We start from the raw sequence: 13,884 nt of genomic DNA, 5'->3' as shown, positions 1-13,884 counted from the left end.
CAATCTTTACGCTGGTTTTTATCACGTTATCCACCTCGTAGTTGCCACTATCATTGCTGGTTATCTGTAGAGAACAGCCCCAGCCTGTAGCCATGCAATGCATGTGCAATATTACATGCCAGAACGCTGGCGTTTTTGTCGTACAATCTGCATTCTGTCGTGCCAGAGTTACACCAGGGTTAACAGTAAGTGACAGTGAACGGTGCTCTTCAGATAACTTGGGTCTCTACAACTCCCCATTGTTCTCTGCCAGCTATAGGTACGCTTCACAAGAATTTAACCAACAAACTTTCACCTTTTACATTCAGTAGCTATTTGACTTTATTGGTATTTGAAATTATCAGAAAAATGGGTCAACTCTGATTACGGAAATGCTCTGCTATAATGAATCGTATCAGGATAAATAATTAGGATATACTTACAACTGGTAATGGTTTGGACTGTTAGCCAATCAGAATGCTTGTTTTATGTTTGAAATTTTCAAATGATGATATCATTGAAACGTGTTGATTCCCTCTACTGTACCTAAAGTGAACACCAAATATATCTACAACAACCAACATGTTGGTCATGATTGAAATGATTTTACGTCCATGAAAGTAAAAACATATTCAAATCTTTATCTTTTTAAAATTTGATTGATGATTTTATTAGAGACCTGCCGTCTTAAACAATGACAGATCTGGATTCTTATTGCGGAGGTTTCCCAATTTAAAAAAGATTGTGTCCAAAATTTGACAAACAACAACAATTCATTACGTGTATTCTGACAAATTTTATGATATGGACGGTACCCACAGGATACCATCAAGTAGTTTTCCTGTCCCAGTCATCACCCCCAGGCAGAGCTCTGTTACCCTGGTGATGAATGGCCATTAGAGGAGAACCAATTCCTACCTTTGATTTGTTACCTAGTGGCAATGTGACATTGACTGTGACCTTTCTGTTGGGTATCCCACTTACACCGAGAATTTCTATTTATTGTGCCAATTTCTCGCCAATATAATAGCAGTCTTGTCCTGACAGCTGTCTTTAACACAATTGTAACAATATCTGACGTTTCTCAGAAGAAATAATAGGAATGAAAGGAAATGTAAAAAAAGGTTGGGACAATATATCTTTTCGAACAATATGGTTACATTGGAAATTCATTGGGCTGCTGGAAAGTCTCTAGTTAAAACAATGACATTGCTGAACAGGCTGATGACAGTATCTAATGATTTATAAGTTCTTCTGACTACAACATTCTCTTCCAGTCCAACGTTTCCTGGCTACATAATGTATATTTTATCAGTATAGACAAAGTCTTTTCTGGTCCCTAATACATAACCTGTGATTTATCCCAAGGTATGCCAACCCTCCAACAATTCTTTAGAAACTTCATCCATGTGTGTTACATTCTTAAAATTTCTGTGAAAATAATTTGAAATTGTTTCTCGGTGGCCCATGACCAGCTATGAGGATGGGGAGAGAGATTTTCAGGGAAGAAGGGGGGAGAGATTTTTTAGGAATGGAGGGGAGAGGGATTTTTAGGGGTGATGTTCAGGATGGTGTTTTAGGTGGTGAGGGGGAGAGTGAGTTTGTAGGGCAGTCTTCTCCCCTAATCACTATTAGGGACTGCTTGAAGGGAACTACCATTAATCAATGTCTTTCGACAGTTAAAAACAAACCAACAAAATATATACTTTTTCACTTCTTGTCTTAAAAATGTAAAAAAAAGGATACTTTTGGGGTGTTAATTTAGATTTCAAAACTTAAAAAATGTTTTTAAAAAATTAAAAAAAAATCTCTGAAATGTCATAGCATCACTTCTGATATGTTTTTCTTGTTTGTTGTTTCAGGTGAAAAAGGACTGGAATTGATATCAAAGGAACAACAACCGATTTGTACCAGCATGCAGTCGTGTTAAGGTAAAGAGATACTTTGTAACACACTTTCCAAGTCTCCATCTTTAGGAAAGAAATTCCTGATTGCTCTCTCTCTCTCTCGCTCTCGCTCTCGCTCTCTCTCTCTCTCAGCTATAAATTAAAAAAAAAAAAAATAGTTGTATAGATATGTTAAATGATGGTTATAATAAATAAACGCCACGTGTACAGGCAATAAGAAAAAAAAACATTATATAATCTCCAATCTTTTAAAGGTGAAACAGCTTTGAAATTTTTAAATAGATTTAAAGTTAATTACATTCTGAGGCAAAAATGATCCCCAGAAAGTGATAAGTAACTGCATCTTTACTGATGTGTTATAAACATTTCATTGACCATGTTTGAGACTTGTGTTAAAGCATGTAACTGACCCAGTTCACTGTCCGTTGGAATCAGTGTGTTGAGTTCGTTGCTTCACACCATAGTTATGGACAGCTACCAGCTGCAGAATCTTTATCAAAGTTTCAAATTTAACGGAAAAAAATGGAAATCTAGACATTTTGTGATGACCCCTTTGGGCGCCAAAGATGCATCACAGGCCATGTGTTTTACTTGGTCAGCTGATAGGGGTTAGGGACCAGATGGTGAAAGACTTGGAAAGGACACCCTCGGGATTTAAACAGATAAGATGATCATTTGGAGGGATTCAGTAAAAACTTGTTTTAATACTGGGCAATGTTCTCCGTGACTCACTGAAATGTTACATTCTGCTGATTTTGTCGATTTAGAAACCCAGCAAAAACGGTAAAGTCTGGTGAAGCCGTAATCTGGATCTGTTTGGGTTGGTACAGACAAAGCTGCTTTGTTGTAAGATATAGTCCTAGGACATTTGACAACTCATTAGATTGGACAGTTCAAATCTGAAGGGTGCTAAACAGATGAACGGTTTACCTTGACCTTGAAAGTTCTTTATGACCTTCAGAAGCTGTACACATCCAGGTATGTACCTCATAGCTCAGTATTAGGGATTAGGTTTGATAGAGGTCACACATGGGTATGTGAACTATTTTGTGGATTCTGGGAGATAGGGGCTACATTGACCCACAAGGTGCTAACACACATGTATAGGACTCCGTGATATAGCAGCTATGAACATCTATAAGCTTCTTGCACAGATTGGTATGCTGACTTCACGTTTTGGGATAAACATTTATTCAAAAGGTGCTTGCTCATATGTATCACCTGGGCCCACTTGTATAAAACATCTCAAAGTTAAGGAAAAGGAAAATCTCAACTCTTGAGATTTCCTCAAGTCGAAGATATTTCCCATAGACAATACATGGGTATTTGGACCAGGATTAAGGACATAGGGTCTTTACTATCAATATTGACTGACTCCCTGACCAGTATTCTGAGACTTTGAGAGACGGGGGTATTTAGACCAGGGGGACTGGGAGAGGATGTTGGTACCTACACACATGGAGACTAGGGGACTGGGAGAGGATGTTGGTACCTACGCACATGGGGACTAGGGGGACGGGGAGAGGATGCTGGGACCTACACACATGGGGGACTAGGGGGACGGGGAGAGGATGCTGGTACCTAAACACATGGGGACCAGGGGGCCTGGGAGAGGATGCTGGGACCTACACACATGGGGGCCAGGGGGACTGGGAGAAGATGCTGGTACCTACCCACATGGGGACCAGGGGGCCTGGGAGAGGATGCTGTTACCTACACACATGGGAATTTGGACCAGGGTTCTGGGACTTTGACTGATAGACTTTGAGGGTATGGTATTTGGACCAGAGTTCTGGGACTTTGACTGATAGACTATGAGGGTATACCTACACACATGGAGACTAGGGGGACTGGTAGAGGATGCTGGTACCTACCCACATGGGGACCAGGGGGCCTGGGAGAGGATGCTGGTACCTCCACATATGGGGACCAGGGGGCCTGGGAGAGGATGCTTGTACCTACACACATGGAGACTAGGGGACTGGGAGAGGATGTTGGTACCTACGCACATGGGGACTAGGGTGACTGGGAGAGGATGTTGGTCCCTACACACATGGGGGACTAGGGGGACTGGTAGAGGATGCTGGTACCCGCACACATGGGGACCAGGGGGACTGGGAGAAGATGCTGGTACCTACACACATGGAGACTAGGGGGACTGGGAGAGGATGCTGGTACCTACACACATGGGGGACCAGGGGGACTGGGAGAGATAGGGGCGGCTGAGCGTTCTTGTTTGTTTGACAGCTGTCTGAGTTATGTGATTCACATCTGCCTTATCAGGTCTCTTATTTCACGTTTATATATTTTTTGTCTCAGAGGCTCGCTAGGAGCCATCCTAGTTGGAATTCTTATATTTGAAGAAAAAACCTGTTAGAGCAATAATACTCTGTGGCAGAAGACATTCAACCATAGGTTAACGATGCTCAGATGACTTTTCTGTAGTTTAAATAACTGAAGAAATATTTAAATGTTATTGAAGATATTTTTCTAATTTGTTTTTTTTGTCTTTTGACCCTTTAAAACAATTCCTCCTTGTATTGAATTTTCTCAGGTATACATTCCTACGGACTGGAAAAAGCAAAGGTCACTCCAAATTTGTATATGACTTCTGTAAACAATTAATATCCTACATCTGTCCTCTCTGTTGTTAGTGAAATTTTAGAGAGGTAGAGGGGCTAAAACATCAGTCTACGGTAATGTAGCAGACTTGTAGAGGAAGTTGTCCTCTGAGGATAAATGGGCTAGGTACAGGATGAAACCCCAGAAGAGAATTAATCTAATAATGTGAAGCTGTATAGGAAGTATTACATTATTTTATGCTGCATAATATTTTTTGGGAGATAACGAACGATAGATAAATACAATTATGCCACCCGGATAAGGACAGAGGGGGTAATGGCAAAACTCGTTCAACAGGTATTGATTGCTCTTCATTATACAGGTAAGCTGATATACCTGTATATGGAGACAATTAGTGTTCGTTTTATTATTCAACACATGGCCCGACAGGTGTAATATAACTTCCTGTTACTGTGATCAATTATCGTTTTTTAAAATTTAAATCTCCGTAAATAAATGCTAAATTTAAATAAGGACCCACAGAGCGGAAAAACACACAAAGGGATTAATGAAATTATGGAAAACTCTGGTGACAATTTCCGAAGCTATTTGAAGGTAAATTTTACACAAATAAATAAATCATGAATTTGAAGTTTTAATTGCCGACAAGTTTGGACAAAGAGTACCCTGATTATTTTTATGTAACTAAGGAAATTATAGGCGACCGAGGTACACAGTCATGTAAAAGATCTCTATGATACTGTGTTGATGGGAAAATGTACATCTTATGTTTATTTACACCTGGACAAGTGAGAACTTGATTGACATGAAACAAAATTCATGTAAACTGTACCAAGGTGTTTTGTCAATTTTGTTAATATAAGTATATGAATATATACAGTTTAAATGTTATCTCTCAAATAAATTTTAAAAGTGTTCTTTTCTGCTGATTAATCTGAATAGGTGTTTAATTGAGTACAGCTCGTAAGACACCAGGTATATTGAGCGGTTGATGCGACAGACGTGCCATAAATCACAAAAAATATCAGGTAACATCTCAGGTGAGACTTTAAACCCATTTCAGGGTTTCTATGACAAGTAAAGTAACACTTAGCTTGCCTTCCCTATTAACTGATAATGACTGCTTCTTTATATTCTTGTATAAATCTAAGTAGGATTTTTAAGGGTGGCAAGGTAAGAAAGTGCACAAAGGTTTGGCGGGGCTTATTTTGTATCCTATTTCACTTTATGTACCCTTTTATAGGTTTTTAAACTTTAATATGAATGCATGAATGTAAATTTTGTTGTGATAGGTATATTTGTATCATCCTTCTTATAGTTTCTCACGTATCTCAGGTTTAAAGTTGTAAAAGATTTTAATTCATACAAAGCTATAGGATTAATTCATTACGCTGCGGAGGCTGAAAGGGATGGTAAGTCCTATTGTATCTTCATGTCCAAGTCTTAAAAATACAGTAAGTGTTATCAATTGTCAACGAGTTATTTAATATTAGTTATTGTTATAATATTACTTAGTCAAGGCTATCCTTAATGGAACTGTTTCAGAAATGTCTTTATATCCATGTATCAACTATATTAATTGTATGATTTGAATATGATAATATGGACTCATTGGAATTGGCATTTCAAGTATTTTATTCATGACATGGCTGCATCACAAATGCTGATTGGATTAATTACTAGCTGGTTACCATGACAATTTGGATACAAAACTGTGAATGAATAGTTAACTCCCTTGAATTTGATAGCTGCCCTTAATTTTATGAAGAAAAGCATTGATTGATACTTAATCTATAATAATCAACCATTGATGAACCATATGTTTTATAGAAACATCAAAAGAATTATTTGGGAACAGTATTTATCAAGGAACAATGAATGATTGGTTGCATGCAGGCATTTATTTGAGTGACAGAAGAATGAAAGACAATATTAATTGTACTGAAGAACCTGTGGTCATTGTCTACATGTACTTGATACACATTGGTAAAAAAAAGCCATTTTCAAAACAACTTAAAAAAAAATCTGAATTATTCATCTAGTTCTGATTGGTTAGTTACATACAAGACATGATTAGTTCTGATTGGTTGCCATGGAGATGTATGATGTGTGTTTCCATGGCAATTTGAAGAACGTGTATGTTAGTGCTTGTTAGGGCTAATGTCATAAGACCCATGTTGGAGAATTGAGGAAGATGGGGATTTAGAAAATGATATATTATGTTTGAGTTACAAGTGAATTCCTGAAGGAAGAAAAAAATATTGTTTTGTTTGGTGTTGTCTTAAATTTTGCTTGTATTCCATTTCAAATTACTAGAAAAATAGGAAAACCATTCTACGAGGTCATTTTGCAGTAGTTTTGTGTAAATTCCTTTTCATATTGGTTAAAAAAAAGGAAAACATGTCTACATAGTTCCTTCTCATCTTTGAAGGTCGTTCACTGTAAGTTAAGTCAAAAATACCCATTAAACCAGCCTACGCTTCATTTGTTAAACCGTCAACCTTATACATTGTGGCTTCCATAGCCGCTGTTTATATATAGATAGTGTTACTTGACATATGTGTCTAGTTGTGAAGGAAATCAATTTCAAGGTCACAGACAAATGGTTTCTGGATTTTTCCTGGCAAGATTTGTGAAGTTTTTGAGACCAATTTATATAGTGTTGTTTTACATATCTGTCCCATTTTGACACTGAATGACAAATGAAAGTATATTTGTCTAATAGTCGTTAAGGAGTCAAACAATTTGACCTTTGTTTGACCTTCCGCTGTTCAAAAATGGTTCTTATTGAATCTTTTTTGAGGGGGGACGCTAGAAACGAGAAACATGTGTTTGTTTCATTTCAAATAATGGTCAATAATTTCTTTGGCTAAAATCATGTATTTTTCTAATTCAAATAGATGTTTTGATGGATAGTGATGTATCTTTCAAACATTCCAATTATCCTGTTAATGTGACCTTTGAACGACCTTGTGTAATGGTTAGTTCTTTACGGAAATGATATTTTGGGAGTCAGAAACATGTGTGGTCAGTTTAAATTGTTGTAAATGATAGCTGTAAAACAATCCAATAGCCCTATAGACATCACTTTAGACCTCAAAGACCTTCATGTTTATTTACACAGGAAGGGGCCTGACCATTTATCAGGTCCTGTAGCCCCATTAGGGAGTTCCTTTGGCCCCTAATGCATCTGTTTATTGATTTAGTGTCACAGTAAATGACTGCATGAAGGGTAATTAGCATTGATGAACTCTTCTAATGGTGTGAGATGCTGCATATATTCCACCAAGCCTTGTTGGCTCAAATATCAGTTCTTATATATAAACAAAATTAACGATTCCAATCAAATTTCAAAATACTATGACTATTTTTACATTTATTTTGCAGCCGAGACGATTGTGAATATAAGGACATACAGGTTTAATTTCAGTTTGATAACTAAGAAAATAAATCAAACATGTTAATTTTGGTATAAGTTGAAATTAAGCTGAAAGCGCTTATAACTTTTGGTCCAAGACTGTACCGTCAAACTTTGTCAGCTTAAGGACATGTTATTATATTGAAATCCATGATAATCTGAAGTATTGTTGAAACAAAAAAAAATATCTACATCACCTAGGATTTATACAACTATACTTTATATCTTTAGATAAGAAAAATACATGATATTCTCAAATTTGCAGACAGTTTGAAAAAAAATTGAGGTTTCATAAAACTTAAATTTTCGTAAAGCTGACTAGGCTTTAGGTTCAAATCACAGAAGGTCTGTAACTGGTCTTCTAATCTCGTGTCCAGTCAGCATGAGGGAAAAAATAACTGATCTTTATCAATAACGGATGTTTATTTTGAAAGCTAGTGCACCAGAAAGATGTGTGATATGTTTTCTGAAAAATCTGAAGTTTTCCTTCGGCCAGCCATTCTATCTCTGTCGATGTTGATTAGGTGTTGATAGGACTTGTGGTCACTTGCAATCATCACAGACAGTGGAGGCTGTGTCAATACTAGTGGTCACTTACAATCATCACAGACAGTGGAGGCTGTGTCAATACCAGGGAGTCAATACCAGGGAGTCAATACCTGGGAGGGTGGGGATGTTGGGTCAGGCTCTGAATCAATACAGGCACATAGAGTGTTAGAGAAATCCCTTAGCTCCAGGGAGAGGTGTAAGGGAAGTCCCTTGGCCCCTTGAGTCAATACAGGGAGGGGTGGATGGTGTTTGGGAAGTCCCAGCAGAGTATGGCTGATCTTAAACAAAAGTACCCCTGGGAGAGGTGAGCTATTTCATATAGTAAAGATCCGTCAAACCCATTAGACTTGAACCAGCGATGAGATTTCTCAGTCTTGCAGAGATTTGGTTCCCTGGCCCAGTTGTATGACTTGGTGAAACACAGATAAAATTAGACGGGGCCATCTCCAGAATCACTAATGCATCAGAAAAAATGGACTTTTATAATTTGTATCTATTGGTTGTTTGGAGGTAGTTTCTAACTGGAGGGAGATAATCTCAAAGAATAATGAAGCTGGAAAATATATTACAAAAAGTAGATAATCCAGAAAGGATTAATGTCTATCCGTGCCCTGGAGATAGAGGGGGTGTGGGGGAGCTCCCTGTTGTCCTGTCCGGGATGTCTATGTGTGTGGTGGGGAGCTCCCTGTTGTCCTGTCCGGGATGTCTATGTGTGTGGTGGGGAGCTCCCTGTTGTCCTGTCCGGGATGTCTATGTGTGTGGTGGAGAGCTCCCTGTTGTCCTGTCCGGGATGTCTATGTGTGTGGTGGGGAGCTGCCAACTTCCCCAGACTGGATACTGATGGGAGAGCATACTGGTTTTGCAGTTTTGTCTTTCCCAGGGAGCTAATTTATGGTTGTAAGTTGTTTGAGGTCAAGTCTACAATGATGATCAGTGTCCTATCTGTGTTTGAGAAGATTATGGGTGTAACAGTCCCAGTGATGAGAAATAGGATGTTACAGTGATGAGAAGTAGGATGTTACAGTGGTGAGAAGAAGTAGGATGTTACAGTGGTGAGAAGAAGCAGGATGTTACAGTGGTGGGAAGGAGGATGTTACAGTGGTGGGAAGGAGGATGTTACAGTGATGAGAAGTAGGAGGTTACAGTGGTGAGAAGAAGCAGGATGTTACAGTGGTGAGGAGTAGGATGTTACAGTGGAGAGAAGTAGGATGTTACCGTGGTGAGAAGTAGGATTTTACAGTGGTGAGAAGTAGATGTTACTGTGGTGAGAAGAAGGATGTTAAAGTGGTGAGACGAAGGGTGTTACAGTGGTGAGAATAAGGATGTTACAGTGGTGGGAAGGAGGATGTTACAGTGGTGGGAAGTAGGATGGTACAGTGGTGAGAAGAAGGGTGTTACAGTGGTGTGAAGAAGGATGTTACAGTGGTGGGAAGTAGGATGGTACAGTGGTGAGAAGAAGCAGGATGTTACAGTGGTGGGAAGTAGGATGGTACAGTGGTGAGAAGAAGAAGGATGTTACAGTGGTGATAAGTAGAATGTAACAGCGGTGTGAAGTAGAATGTTACAGTGGTGAGAAGTAGGATGTTACAGTGGTGAAAAGAAGTAGGATGTTACAGTGGTGAGAAGTAGATGTTACAGTGGTGAGAAGAAGGATGTTACAGTGGTGAGAAGAAGGATGTTACAGTGGTGAGAAGTAGGATGTTACAGTGGTGTGAAGAAGGATGTTACAGTGGTGAGAAGAAGAAGGATGTTACAGTGGTGAGAAGTAGGCTGTTACAGTGGTGAGAAGTAGGATGTTACAGTTGTGAGAAGTAGAATGTTACAGTGGTGAGAAGTAGGCTGTTACAGTGATGAGAAGTAGGATGCTACAGTGGTGAGAAGTAGGATGTTACAGTGGTGAGAAGTAGGATGTTACAGTGGTGAGAAGTAGGATGTTACAGTGGTGAGAAGTAGGATGTTACAGTGGTGAGAAGTAGGCTGTTACAGTGGTGAGAAGTAGGATGTTACAGTGGTGAGAAGTAGTATATTACAGTGGTGAGAAGTAGGATGTTACAGTGGTTACATTCTTGTCCTTGGCTGTGTCCCCTGAGATCATACATTGATATTTCATAATTACAAAGGGGAGATAATCAAATCCATGTTTACCTCCCCTTGGCAAATTCTAATGAATAGCAAACGATGCATGTAAAATTTAAATAGAAACAGACTGTTGCTCAAGTCTGTATTTTATGTAATATAGAACTTCTCCAGATAGGAATTTAAACTTTACAAAGACATTCCATCTGGAAGAAACTGCTTCTTTAAAAAAAACTTTGATAACATATTAATTGCTTTCAAAAGCATTTGTCATACTGTTGTAAGTAGATTTTGATGTTTCTGAAAACATTGATAAGAAAGGTTTATCAGTAGAACAGATGAACGGCTTAAAAGAGAGCTAGATTAAGTAAGGATTAGGAGAGATTATGTTCGGGGTATATATCGTAGGATTAATTAGGAAATCTTCTCTTTCCCATTTACAGACCCATGAAACAGTGAGACACCATGAATAACCAGACAGACTTTTGAGTTCTTTGTCATCTTTATAAAAATATGGTGGGCACTTAAGATTAAATAAAATATGGTTTCTGACTTAAGACTCCGTTAAAAGAGACATAGGAACAGAATTTGCTGTGAATGTTAGATCTGAAGCTAGGAATTAGAACAACACTGTACCATTCCATGATAAAAAGGATTTATCTGTATATCATACAAAAAAAGCCAAGGACAAAGGAATGACAATGAGATACGCTGGCCCTTCAAACATTGGTCTTTGTTGTCTAAGCTCTCATAGTAACAGGCCTCTACAAGTGCAGACCTGATACCGATCAGTAACCAAACCTCCCACAAAACAATCTGGGTCGTAAAAGAGCTTGTAACAGTTACATCTTCCAACAGTCATCTGGTGTAACTGTTGACAACACTATTCTGGACCTGTCCGATTCAATTTAGATTGCAGACTTTTTTGAGTGTCCAGAAGGCATGACAATGCATGAAGCAACTTCAGCTCAGACATTTTTCCTCGAAATAAATCATGTCGGAATCTTACATAGCGTGGGTTTTTCAGTGTCTAAAAGGAAAAGAAGCATTAGAACAAAAACATCTTTAAAACAAGCTATGACATAATTATTTTTCTGTGTATATCAGCATTTCTCCTAGCAATTAATCTTTCTGATGGGTTGAAATTTTCTGTTCTTAGAACCATCGACCAGACAGCAAATGGTTTACATTATCAGAGTGATATGTCGGTGGAGATGTCAATTATTTTATCAACTTAAAAAAATAAGCAAATAAATGAAAACAAATTAGGACAAGATGATAGAAAGGGGCACACATTTGTTATTGGGACCTACAGAAATATCACTAAGACGTCTATGTTTATATATTTCTATCTCCTTAAAAAAGTTCTGACAATTGAGATACATGTCTTGTTCCATTTCTCGAAATTCCCACAACCTCGATCTTTTGATTGGCAGCAAAGCCATGGGAAGATGGGTAGTTTGGTGACAGTTGAACAAACGCCCTATTTTATGATTACCGTATACCTATATATGTAGATATTTATGTTTGACTTTAATGTAGCCACTTAAATGTCAGCATGGAAATGACTCAATACGTCTACCTGTATCACTATCTACCTGTTTATACCTGTAACGTTTTCTACCTGTTAACGATCTACCTGTGTGAGGGTAGGCTTAGGTGTCACAGTGTCTTACTCTCGTAGTATTGCTGAAGCAAGTTTATTCTTTCTAGGTCATGAGAATCTAGAGATTTTGTTTTTCTTCAATGATCGCATTTCTATGTGAAAGGGTGTCATATACCATTTAAATCTAAATTGCTGCAAACAAAAAAGTCGACAAAAATTAAATGATTTATTTGACATTTGTAAGAAAACAATCTCAAAAGCAGTTACAAAAGTGAAAAAACAAATGATAATGGCTGTCCATGGAGAAAGGTAATTTGTAAAATAACAAACCAGTAGTGAGGCAAAATTGAAAAATAAAATAAAATTCAAATAATTGCTCCCAGAGACACACAAAGGAAGCAGTGGAATGAGTCATAAAGTTAACAAAACCAAAATTGATGAAAATTCATAAACCAGGGGAGTCGGAAGTTGTTGATGCAGAAAATTTTGTTTGGTATTTTATAATTACCTTGATAATTAGATAATAGGTTGCTAAACAGTGGTCTATTATTAACTAGTTATTGTACGACGAAGTACTAGTCCTCAGGTATTCAAAGATGTGTCAGCTCAGCACTTACTACGTTAAAATAAAGATCAGTAATATTATCATAATCATTGAAACAGAAAACAAAATATGAAATACTGCAATTTTAAAAAGTCACCTTTAAATAATAAACACAAAATATTTGTATTTCTGTTGATTATTTTCAAAAAGATAAATCTAAAAATTTGACTTAGATATTCTCAAGTTGAGGAAGATTGATACAAGTGAACCCCGGTAATTAAGTCTCAGAGAAATTAGCTCATTCCCCCCTGAAATTTCATAATAAACTATTCCAACCTTTGAATTGGAAGAATTCAAATGTGTCTGTAGGGGTGGATGAGTTAATGGTTTGCCTGGTGTCCCTGGATACAGTCAACTCCCCCTAAAGCATTTAATGTAAACACATGCCTGGAAAAGTCTTGTAATGGTATTAAACAGGCCAAAAATACACCACACCAGCAGTTACTGTGGGGGCTGACTCCATTACACATTGTGGGGCACACAAGACAGTGTTTTCTATTGTGATTAAAAGTGCACTCACAAATTAATGCAATTAATTAAGGAATGGCGGCACTGATTCAAAATATAAAATTGTTAAAACAAGCTGTAATGGGAATGATCACAAGCTATACTAACTAATCTGTTGGGATTACCTGGTTAACCAATTTTGTCATCAAATGTAACTGAATTATGGGTTTGCTGTTAGTCGACTGTCTCCATCAAACGAGTACGATATTAGGAATATTAAGAATATTTTCCTACTAAAAATGTCAATTACAGTTCAGTTTTACAAATAGTATCGGATGACCAGTACCTCCAAAAATATACCCTTTTCTACTCTCCCTCCCCCTCAAAAGAGCTATCCCCCTGCCCCTCTCCCCCAACAATAGGTATGTACATTCACCCTGCCTCACCTAAATCCCCCTATATTTTATTCGGGGCACCACATCAGAATTGAGGGTGCCCTGTAATAGTCGCTCTGTCCATCTGTCCTGTCCACACTTCTCCATTTCCTGAGATTATTTCAGAAAGACTGTTGTGTTTGAAATTTGACATGGTGATATATGTTGATGTGCTATAGGGGCTTACAAAAGTTTCTGAGGTCTAGGTCACTGTTATTAACAAAAGACCATTTTGGGGCTTGGGGGTACGGCCCTTATCTAGGAATCTAAACACTAATCCA

General features: G+C 37.9%; 1 protein-coding gene across 4 annotated transcripts in view; it reads left to right on the top strand.

Moving 5' to 3' along the window:
* LOC110464288 (kin of IRRE-like protein 1) overlaps positions 1–13,884 on the top strand; it is a 131,857-nt gene that overhangs the window by 41,648 nt on the left and 76,325 nt on the right. For 3 of the 4 annotated variants that reach the window (XM_021519424.1, XM_021519422.1, XM_021519423.1), the window contains exon 2: positions 1,842–1,910. The gene's annotated coding sequence lies outside the window, so the exon portion shown is untranslated. Of the gene's footprint in view, positions 1–1,841; positions 1,911–5,784; positions 5,882–13,884 lie in introns of those variants that run through there. The other variant, XM_021519421.1, reaches the window with a different exon arrangement.

This window comes from Mizuhopecten yessoensis, unplaced genomic scaffold (assembly GCF_002113885.1).
Source record: "Mizuhopecten yessoensis strain PY_sf001 unplaced genomic scaffold, ASM211388v2 scaffold10979, whole genome shotgun sequence".
NCBI lineage: Eukaryota > Metazoa > Mollusca > Bivalvia > Pectinida > Pectinidae > Mizuhopecten > Mizuhopecten yessoensis.
The sequence above is the reverse complement of the archived record's forward strand: the minus strand, read 5'-3'. Positions and strand labels throughout refer to the sequence as shown.